A 12,756-nucleotide genomic window follows, 5' to 3' on the forward strand; every position below is an offset into this window, starting at 1 on the left:
TGTGGTGTTAACATTTCCAGAGCTGTCATTGAGCCATCCAATGTACACGTAGGTGTGTCTGTGTGAGGGACAACGGTTATTGCATGGCCCAATGGTGGTGCAATGGGTGTGTGTATGTGATAGCTGTAGCTGTTTGTGGTAAGTGTGTGTGTCTGCATATACACAGGTACAGCATGTGTCAGCCATATACAGGAGGTTGCGGGACAGTCACAGACCGTACCTGCCAGGCTGTAGAGATCCCCATTACTGGCCATGGACACCCCTACATGCATCCAACACAACCCTGTCCTGCACCTGTCAATGTCTACACATACAGTCCTGGGATCTGTACCACAACCTGTGGATAAACGTGAGTCTGTAATGTTAACCTGAGGTGCATAGAATTGTCTGTTACTACAGACGGATATGAGCCATACTCACACTCCAATGTAATAACCACTGCTGACTGTTGCCGAGATCTGCATACAACCATTCAAAGGTGCTGTACTAACATTGTTTCCAATGCCCGTGTAATACCCAGCAACACAATAACCGGTCACTACACATGTATAACCCACGATCACTACAGCACACAGTATGTGCACTATCACAGAGCCATAGCAGATGTACATACATCCAAGGTGCTCACGTACAGATAATGCAGCACATTCAAGAGTGATAATCCTAACATACATATCTATATACAATATACATTTAATATATATATATATATATATATATATCTATATATATATATATATATATATATATATATATATATATATACAGCTATATACACACATATATATATATATATATATATAGATATATATATATATATGTATATATATGTAGATAGATACATACACACAGACACACACACACACACACACACACACACACACACACACACACATGTGCATGGTTGGGAGCAGAACACAAACGTAAGCACTGTACCACACAACAGCATTACGCAGTTACAGAACGCACTACCGTGATCAGTGGATCACATGATTCACACAGGCACACGCCTAGCCTGCAGACAGCAGCATCAAAGGCAAAGACGCCGCACGGATGTTATGGAGAGTGAATACTGTAAAAGCAATGTACTGTTGTCATGCAGCTGGAAACACACACACACACACACACACACACACACACACACACACACACACACTTGGCAGGGCTGGGAGTCGAACATACACCTAACTACCCTAACACACTACAGCATGACGCATTTACAGAACACGCTACCGAGATTACTAAGCACTGCAGTCCCAGAGGCAGACATCTAGGTCCGTGTAATCATCCGCAAAGGCAAAGATGTCGGTAGGAAACTGCTGTGGTGTGAGGCGTCTAAAAGCAAGACTGAGTCCCCAGGCGGAAGGGAGCATGAGCGCAAACACACACACACACACACACACACACACACACACACACACACACACACACACACACACACTTGGCAGGGCTGGGAGTCAAACATACACCTAACTACCCTAACACACTACAGCGTGATCCATTTACAGAATGCGCTACCGTGATTACTAAGCACAGCAGTCCCAGAGGCAGACATCTAGGTGCGTGTCATCATCTGCAAAGGCAAAGACGTCGGTAGGGAACTGCTGTGGTGTGAGGCGTCTAAAAGCAAGACTGAGTCCCCAGGCAGACGGGAGCATGCGCGCAAACACACACATACACACACTTGGCAGGGCTGGGAGTCAAACATACACCTAACTACCCTAACACACTACAGCGTGACGCATTTACAGAATGAGCTACCGAGATTACTAAGCACAGCAGTCCCAGAGGCAGACATCTAGGTGTGTGTCATCATCCGCAAAGGCAAAAGACGTCGGTAGGAAACTGCTGTGGTGTGAGGCATCTAAAAGCAAGACTGAGTCCCCAGGCAGATGGGAACATGCACGCAAACACACACACACACACACACACACACACACACACACACACACACACACACACACACACACACACACACACACTTGGCAGGGCTGGGAGTCGAACATACACCTAACTACCCTAACACAATACAGCATGACGCATTTACAGAACGCGCTACCAAGATTACTAAACACAGCCATCCCAGAGGCATACTTCTAAGAGTGTGTCATCATCCACACTGACAAGGACGCTGACAGGGATTGTATAGAGAGTGATCAGTCTGAAAGCATACAGACATATAACTGTCCCATGGTACACGTAGACAAACACACGGCAGTGGTGTGATCATGGCAACGTAAGATTTACGGTGCACCACGACAACATGACATAGTCACGGGACGCCCCACAGACAGTACACCCTTCAAGATAGTCGACCAGTGTGTACTCAGTAGGCATCCATCGTGACGTTGAAAATGGACATCTGTTGCCTGGATGACCACCATGGCTATACAGGATGTCAACGACCATGCACAGAGGGACATCACCGACACAAGGTGTCACTGGGCATGGCCACATGCTTAGTAATACACGTCCGTTCGGACTGTACTGTGTGTCGATTTACCCAACGGCGTACTGGGCATGGTCACACACTTAGCAGTTGCAAAGGGTCGTTTTGCATGCAGATGGAGTCACAACTCACAAGGGCTCAGTTGGGACTGTCATGTGTGTCCATCAACACAACAGCGTACTGGGCATGCTCACACACTTAGCAGTTGCACAGGGCCATCTTGCATGCAGACGGAGTCTCAACTCGCAAGGGCTCAGTTGGGACTGTCATGTGTGTCCATCTACACAACAGCGTACTGGGCATGCTCACACAGCAGTTGCAAAGGGCCGTCTTGCATGCGGACAGAGTCTCAACTCACAAGGGCTCAGTTGGGACTGTCATGTGTTTCCATCTACACAACAGCGTAATGGGCATGCTCACACACTTAGCAGTTGCAAAGGGCCGTCTTGCATGCGGACGGAGTCTCAACTCGCAAGGGCTCAGTTGGGACTGTCATGTGTTTCCATCTACACAACAGCGTAATGGGCATGCTCACTCACTTAGCAGTTGCAAAGGGCCGTCTTGCATGCAGATGGAGTCTAGACATGGAAGGGCACAGTAAGGTATAACTGTCCCCATGCACAGAGCTGTCACACTCATGCAGTGACCAGTACACACTCAGCTGCCATCACAGCTGTCACAGGTGCAGATCCCAGATGTACACACTGCAGTCTACACTGTAGCTCTTGAGACATCACTATGTCGTTGCTGCAGCAGTACACAGCCATACATTACCACAACACTGTGTGACACATGACCAATGGACTGTACAGAGGTCTACAGCAACTGTGCAGGGTACACATGTACTGACAGGGTTCCAACAGGTGTTATGCATTGCAAGTATACCACTATACATGACCAGGTCTGCTCAGGACATACCAGGGGCCCCAGGTCTTACACAGCTGTGACAGATGAGTGTTGCTGTACACCAATGAACACACATGTTTGGATATGTCAAACATGTGATTGTAGTGGATGTGTGCATGGACCACACACACAATACATATGTACATAGCTAAGCCTTTACTGTCCCTCGTGCAGAACAGTGGCCTAAGCGATCATATGCACGCAAATGGAAGGTGGGTCCATGTCTGTTGAATGCTCACAGTACAGGAGGTAGCAATGTTGACCGAGGACACATTCCCCTGGAGTAGTCACCCATAACACCAGTGATATCATACCACAGTCCATGTGTCATGTATGTCAAAACACATGTCCACCAATAGCAATGCATACAAACATGGCTACAGGGGACACATGTAGGACCAACACACATGTACAATCTGTACTGTGCATGCAGCAACCATGCATGTGCAGTGGCCAATGTCCGTAACACAGCTGTGCCTAACTACAACATGCAGTCGCAATGCAGCCCCATCATTGACACCTGTATATGGTGACATACAGACAGTACAGCTGGTTGTGCATCACGTATGGAGGGATCTGTGTACATAAAGTGGTGATCCACCTGTGTAGATGTATGTGTGCCGGGGATGGCTCACAGGTGTGTCACACTCCACCGTACCATGCCATGTGCAAACAGTATGCTATGTCATTGTTACTTGATGGTGATGACTTAACGCATACACAGCAGTCAAGTGTAACCAACTGTATGTCATGTGACACCTGTATTACTGACATCCTCCTGTGTGCACATAGCCACACAATTGCAAGACATAGCATTGGTACACATACTGTGGACAGTACCGCTGCATGTCTATCAAACGGATCATCATATGGCAGGTGTATCATTCCCAGCACTGCCATGTGTGTCTGCTTGTGTGACCACACATGCCACATATGGTGGGGACTACGTCCCAGATGTAACACATCCCTGTACACCATTGTAGAGATCTGTACATACTGCAGTGTGGAAAGCATGAGGTCGGCAGGTGTGGTGCATCACACACATCGGCTATCCGTACACACATATCTGGTCACCACAGTGTGTGTGTGTATGTATGTATGGCTGTCTGGTGCTTGGTGTGAGGGTGTATGCTACCATACTGTGGAAACAGGATCACTAACCCCTCATGGTGATGCAGTCTACTACCCTGTTGATGCCATCGGTCCCTGCCATACTGGCTACCTGTGCATGTCCCTTCTCTGTGCCACATCATGTGGATGCAAAGTACTGCGAGGGTGATGACCACATAGGCAAGGGTCCACACATGAACATTATGGGGTGTGTTATAGTGCTGTAGACCCCATGAATGTGGCCATGTTCCTGTACTGTGACAGGGTATTACTGCTACACAGTGTGGCGTCATGCTATCAGGTGGCCTCTAACATCATCATTGGCCTGACCGCTGTGTACAACCCCTACACCATGTCAACATACCTGTAATGTTTCCCGGTATGTATGTCACATCTCTGTCCGCTGTAGCCTGTTCAACTGACCATATGCTTCAGGTGCAGTATATGTGCGGTCATCTGTGTCATGTTCAGACATCTGTGTCATGTTCGACTGTCCAATAGTCAGGTTGAGGGTACGTTTAGCATGCTGATATTGCCATACATGCCTGTGAGTACTCCACAGTTACACACGGGGGACTGCAAACACTGCTACCTGTAGGCACATGCCAGTACACCATAGGAGGGAACCAGGGCATTACCAACATGCTGTTAGTGTTGTCACCGAGACACATACTGTGAACATATCACAATGCATGCTGCACCTGGACTACATGGTATGACTGGTGCATGTTGACAGTATACCACTGATGTCACATACACATCTCTCAGTATTCACACACGTCCAATGCAACATACACATCCCTCAATATGCATACACAAGTAATGTTAGATACACCTCTCACATCTCAGTATTCACACACGACCAATACAACATACACATCCCGCAATATGCATACACAAGTAATGTTAGATACACCTCTCACTATTCTGTTCACCCTGTGCATCAGACCATATGAGCATATCCCTGCACCAATGGTGTGGATGACAGCGATGCGGCACAGGTTTCATCATATGCACAGGGTGATACTGTTTGCCAGGGGCATAGGCTGCTCCAATGGATGACATCATGTGTGCGGGTAAGGGCCAGTGATTTGAATGGACATGTCTGTTCCATATGCATGTGGGTGTTGTGTAGCCCTACAGTTGTGTTTGCTGTGTGCATGTATGTGTGCACACAGTTCTGTTATTTGTGAGGCCTACACAAGGGTATTATGGACAGCTCCAGATTGTACAGACCAGGTTGTACAGCTCACTTTGACCAGACATGGCCACGTGTCCTGTGCCTGCCAGGGGTTGCACGGGCACTACCAGGCAGAGGTACAGAATGGCTACTGTCTGACGACACATGGCCAGTGGAACAGTCCCCACTGGGAATGTCCAGGGCCATGTCCACGTAGCCTGCTGTGACCTGGTGTGGACATCGCAGCACCAGCTGCACTGCTACTGCTACCGGCACTATGGGAGCAGCCATGTGAGGTGGCATGCTCACGTTGACCTGCACTAGGTGGTGTAGCTGGGCTACGTCCATGTGTCCTATGCCTCACCCCTACCAGATGTTCCAGCACAGACAGCTCATGCTCACAGATTGCCATGCCACGGTCGAGGATTCTGACCATGTCACCCAATCGCCTGTCCAGAACATCAGCAAGCTGCTGTTGAGCACCTGCCAATGCCTGGATGTTGTTGTTTAGGGTACTGATAGCAGCCCTCTGCAGCCTCTGCCCTTCCCTGTGCTGCCATTACAGTCTGGAACATGCGTCTGGTGATCCCAGCTGTTGTGCTATGTCCTGCAGGTGCATGTCTGCCAGAGGTCCTCCTATGAGCAGCACCAGCCACATGCCTGTGTGGCACATCTGCAGTCAGTATACTGCCACCATGGTGTGGAGACACACCTTCTGTAGCCACCACATGTTCCTGTTCAACGCTAACAAACGCGCTGACTGTCCTTCCTCTATGGCCACTGTAGATGCGGTATGTGTTGGCAGCTGAATTGTGTGCAGGGAAGAGGGAGACATAGCTGGGATGGCAACCATTGGCACAGATTCCGCCCCTGACATCCCTGCCTGTACTTTGTGCATATGTTCATCACTGCTAGCATCTGTGGGGACACTATCAGATGGACCGCAGGAGGGTAACGCACCTACATCACATGTGAATGCAAAGAAATACTCTACATTACAATAGACACACACACACACTGACACACTGACACACACACACTGACACACTGACACACCGACACACACACTGACACACCATGCATGTGAGATGACAGATGGCATGCAGCATGCTTGTGATACAGCTGACAGCATGCAGCTCAGATATTAATAGTGTTTGTAAGCACACCCCCTGGAATGCACACTACAGCAGGCAGGTGTGATATCATTATCCATGCAATTCACACAATCATGGTAGTATGCATGCATCCCTGTGATACACAATGTGGACCAGAACAGGTTAACAGTACACATGGCTGACGTGACCTTGACATGTACTCTGCTGACATGTTCATTAACATGCATGCATGCCTGATACAATGGTGTCGTGACACATGTACAACATATTACTGGGTATCACATTGCAGTGTTGTCCATATGCCCTACAGATAGAATGCATGTTGAGCAAATGTGCATGGGCATGGTAGGAGACTGGGCCATCTACATTGCTGTACAGTGTGATGTACAGACACTGTCATTGCATGGCATCTTGAGGTGTCTATATTGCTAAACAGTGCATGTTATGTACACATTGCATATCCAGAACTGCATGCATACCCATGACATACCTGTGGATTGTGACCTACGATGCTGAGGTGTATACACACCCAACCATGCTGTGTCATGTGACAGGTCACTGGAGGACATACAGATGACACCCCTGCACGATGACTACAGAGTGTATGCTGCCTGGCAACCATGTCCACACATAGCGGACCTGTCACGTCACCATTTCACACATGACATTGATGTACCACGCACACATGGTGCACAGCTAACAGTGATGTCCTACGGCAGGAGGGAAAAGTACAGTTTCTGTGGCCTGGTGTCACTGTCAGTGGAATCTGTGAAGGGGACTACCATCATGCTATGACACAGACATCATGTTCAACACATCTTATGAGGTACTTGTCACTGACACCTCCACTAGCTGTGCACAGGCATTTATGATGTGCAGTGTACCACATCACCTGTACAATCGGTCTAGTGCGGCTGTACTTGGACCATGTGTGGACAAAGTGGGACAGGGTGTATCCACATCCCGTCTTCTGTGTGGCTACATGTCTCTGGCCATCCCCCATGGCCATGTGTGTACATGTGTTGGTCATGTATTTGATGGCCATCTATCACACATGCTTGTGTTTTCCCATATGACATACACCCATAGATGTTGGTTATGTCACCATCCACAGGGCTATGCAGACAACAGGTGTATGTGTGGTATGTGGGGTATGGGTTATGGAAAATTGTGACAACATTGCAACCAAAACGCTACGTGTCTCAGACATGTCAGATAGAACATCACAATGTGTGAAACCATTGCAGGGGCATATAACACAAGATGCCTGTGGTCTACCCATATCACTGCTCACTGTGCGGTACTGGTTTGTGTACCACACATGTTGTTCCACTGTATAGTACATATGCCTGCACAGCTGGACACACATGTAGCAATGACAACTACTGTAGTTTCCTGTTTGTGTATCATTTCAGTTGTATATATTGCACATGGGTGGCCTATGTGGATGATGGGTGATGCGGCCTGTATATCCATGTATTAACTGGCCACATGGCGAATAGATCTATTCTTTGCCATGCCTGATACTGATGATAGACTCACCTGCAATGGACTCTTGTCTGTGCGGCATGCCAGAGGTACCTATATAGGGTGACACAGCAGTATGAACATTATCCATGACTGGATGACAGCCACAGGGTGCACAGTGCAGGTTAACACATTCGCCTGTACAATAGCATATAGTCAGCACATGTGTGCATACCATACCTCTCAACCTCTTAGAACAATAAATGTGGACACAGCCTACTATGATGGGGGACATATAGGGACATATTGCTCTTACTAACCTGGATATTTGATAGACCAATAGGTTTGCATGCACATGGGTTTGCAACAGAATGTGCAGTCGTAAACACAACTGTATGTCATCATGTAATGACTCCATTCCTCAGCTATTTTCCAGAAAGGGACAGATATTAAGGGGAACACACCGACAATATGAGGCAGACATCTGGACATCCTGCAAATACCCGTACAGGTCAGAGGTATGGTGCATACACAGGGTAGCATAAAGCATGTGTGTCCACATACCTTGCATATGTTGTTACATTACATGATGTACACTGACACATGCACGTACGTGGGATATACTGGCCATATAATCAGTACTGACTTACCAGGCAACTCCAGGCTCATTGGTTGGGAGACACCCACCTCCACGATGGCAGCTACTGTTTGTGGGGGCTGTTCCGAGGGTGTTCCCAGACTGGCCAGTAGCTCCTCTGTGTGTGTGAGTGGAGGCTGGGTTGGTGGTCCACCACCCGTACCACCTTGTTCCCTGGCAATTGCAGTGGCACGCTATTTTGCATGACGTATGAGGTTCGTGCAGTGTCTGCGCACCTGCTGGTAGGTGCGGTTGTGGACACCCACTTCGTTGACTCTCCTGCGAAGATCCTGCCACAGGTCATCCCGCTGCTGTGCATGCTGTGGCACATGGCTAAATAACACCTCATAGTTCTCATGGAGGTACAGTATTACGACACCATCCTCCTGTTGGCTATAGGCTGGTAGGCGTGTATGCGGCATTATCTGTAAGACATGATGAAGGTGACAGGTCACATTTACAGACATGTACAGTGATACTGCTGCACATACATTCTAGTACATTTGCACAGTTATCTTTGCAAATCAACATGACACTAACATGACTGGCATGTATGTGTCCCACACATGTAACACCCAGTATGCATTGGATATCATCCCCATATATGTGTGTCACCTCATTAGTGTTCCTACTGCATGTGACGTCAGTCTCCATGGGGACATGTCTGTTTGCATGCACTGGTGTTCTTACCTATCTACCCATGCCTGATGTATCCACGGTAATGCTGTTGACCTAAATCCTGTGGATATGTCACATATCAACACAGACTCAGCCTTACTGGACTTGGGCAGTGACAATGCACCAAGTACGCATGGAAACCTGTACATGCATCTGTTTTTCCATAGACATCTACACTGCACAGCTGTTCAACATCCTGCCACGGGTCACCTGTGTTGCACATGTGATAGACATGGGACAATGGCTAGTCGGACGTCATTCGCAGGTAAGGTTATCGGCTATGGCATGTACGGGCTGGGTTTCCTAGCTGTATCCAACACCCATTACGCCACCACGAGGGGCATCAGTGACACATTACTGATCCAGATAGATGATACTACATCTACCATACGGCCATCACACCATGTATGGCAGGGATGATATGTGCAGCTACGTGGACAGGGCTGCATGGTATGGTGGGAGTATGTCACAGGTATGGCACAGGGATCTGTCCAGCATGTGGCCATCCTAGTCATAGGACGGTGGTTGTCCATGACGTATGTCTTTCAGATCAGGCTATGGACATGTAGCATGTCTGACAGCATAGTGTGGCATATGTCTGTATGCAAGGTGGATAGCATGCTGCATACTGGAGGTGAGTATTCTGGAGGCTGGTATCGGCCATCCACGCATGGGCCCTACCCCTGGAGGGTGATGTGTATTCCAATATTGGTCACATGGTTGCTGTGTATGCTTGTCCAATGATCTCCATGTTCATGGATACCACCCTGTCATGTCATGGGTACATCGGATGACTACCTAAAGGGCCAGGGAGAAGTATCCAGCTCAGGGAGGTGTACTACACTACACCATCCCTAACACAGTGTCCATACTGTTGACCACAGCCTAGGTGTTTCTTAATGGGTAAGGGGGTATTCCCCTAGTGGTGTCATTACTGATATCATCTACCAGAATGTGCACATATGTCACACACATCACACACACAGCACATTCTGTATGTAGTTCACAACACTGTGACAACAATTGCCCATAGGTCATGGCCATTCACATCATCGCATACACAGATGGCTGACATTTGTCTGTGTGGTATGGGCTACAATGCGGGTGGGGTACAACACATTAACCCTGGTTTACTGTAGCTGACACCGTGTGATATGCACATGTCACTGTAGCACCTTTGGTAGCTGTGAGTCTGTCAACAGGCCACTAGTAGAACACTCCTGTGACATACACAGGCATCTGTAGCCAAATATCCATACTGTCTTGTACATCTGTACTGCTAACATCTACATTGATAATGGTTCATGGACCTGCAGACCATACCAGGCAGTGTTCTGAAGTGGCGCCACCAATCATGACTGTTGTCAACACTTGTGGGTTGATAGTATACAACACCCTATCTGGAATGTATGGGCATGCTCAGCACTTGTTCAGAGCTTCTTGGCACATTATGAGCTACTGCTTAGTTTAGCACCCATTTCACACCAGTCCTCACAGGTACACTGTCTGTCCATACATTTCCAGCTTGATAACTGTACAACAGCTGTCGTACACACATCACTCACATACCTCGTGAGACATGGTGGTTTCTATGGCCTGCCCACCTGCAAAGTACCACTTATATACAGGCATGTCCAACTGGCACATACCAGTGCTATTGCCTGTCACTATGATGACTATGTTGTACATGTGGCAATAGAGCTATTCTCATGTCCACAGTCAATGCACACCTCCCAACATACAACAGTATAGGCTGTGGGGGATGCACATATGCAGCCCTGCAGGGGGTTATACTGTCACCAACCCTGACTGCACCTGACAGTCATGTGGGGTTGTGCAAAATTGGCAACGCACCCCACACATCACATGGTCCCACATTGATCCCCACCACATGCCACACATATGGAGACACCCTGTACAGTACCCCTCCATACTTTGTGTGGGCACCGACGACAGCCCACATCGCCAAACACAACCACACCAACCTATAGCCACAGACACATACAGCCAATAGGGTGTCATAACATACACAACACACCTGTCTTAGGTGACTGTCGGCAGTCACACTGCTGTTCCACTCAGCAGGCTACACAATGCAATAGTCACTTACATCCTGCTGTCCAGTAACTGGTTCTGCAACATAACCTATGCACACATGCCACAAGTCAGCAGGTACGATGTGACTCCCCTTCCATGTTTGTGTGACTGAAGTTGTCACTCAGGGCACAGACTACGTGTGCAGGGACATGCAATAGGCCACCAGTGTTTTTGCCCTGATGGTGTGGTCCATGCCCTGGGAAGCATTTTGCAGTCATCCGGACTTGTTACCACTGTACTATGAACGACTGTGTCACACCCAACAGTTGTCCATGCTTTTGCTGTTATTCCACAGGCATCTAGTATACATCCACTTTGACAGACCCGGCCAAACAACATGATGCTGTGGCACAGTTGACCTGCACCTGTCAGACCTGGGAGTACGGATCACATGTTGGACTCTTGCTGCTTTTATACTGCCTGTCTTGCACAGTGCCCACTAACAGTCACCACCAGAATGGGAACTGGCTAGCGAAGCATGTGTCCATGTCACACAATGCTTGACATCATCCTCTGTGATGCACGCAGGCAAGGCACACCTGATACTGCACCACTGCAATATCTCTGCAGTGACTGGGACCTGCCTCTTGGCTCTGTGGAGCACACCTGCAATGACTGGGTATTGACAGACAGTACCTCTCAGGCATGTACCTGGACTGGCACACCCACAGCTGAGGTGTCCCCATATTCCACTATGTTGTACACACATCCCGGCTGGTTACTTCGCACAATGCATCACAGGTGCTCCACGTGCATATAACTGTGTCCGGAACTACTGCTGCTACTAATGTGAGGCTGACAGTAACCCACACTTAACTGTGATAGCTGCACATGTACTGACACATTAGGCGTACACTGTGCATGAGTCATAACTTCCGCTCAGCTGGTTTGACACATACACCACCTCCAAGACCAACAGTATCCTTGACATGGACACTACCAACATGTGACTGCTGTTCCACACCTGCGGTTATCCCCTCATTGGTGGAATCTGAACTTCTGCTACCCACCCTTGTTAGTCACATACCGGCACCACACACTTCACGGCATACACAGTAGATGAGTACTACAACACCAACTACAGATGTCGTATGACAGCGGTAGTTGCTGTCGTGAC

Source organism: Protopterus annectens, chromosome 1.part1 (genome assembly GCF_019279795.1).
Source record: "Protopterus annectens isolate FY-2018-M chromosome 1.part1, PAN1.0, whole genome shotgun sequence".
Classification (NCBI taxonomy): domain Eukaryota; kingdom Metazoa; phylum Chordata; order Ceratodontiformes; family Protopteridae; genus Protopterus; species Protopterus annectens.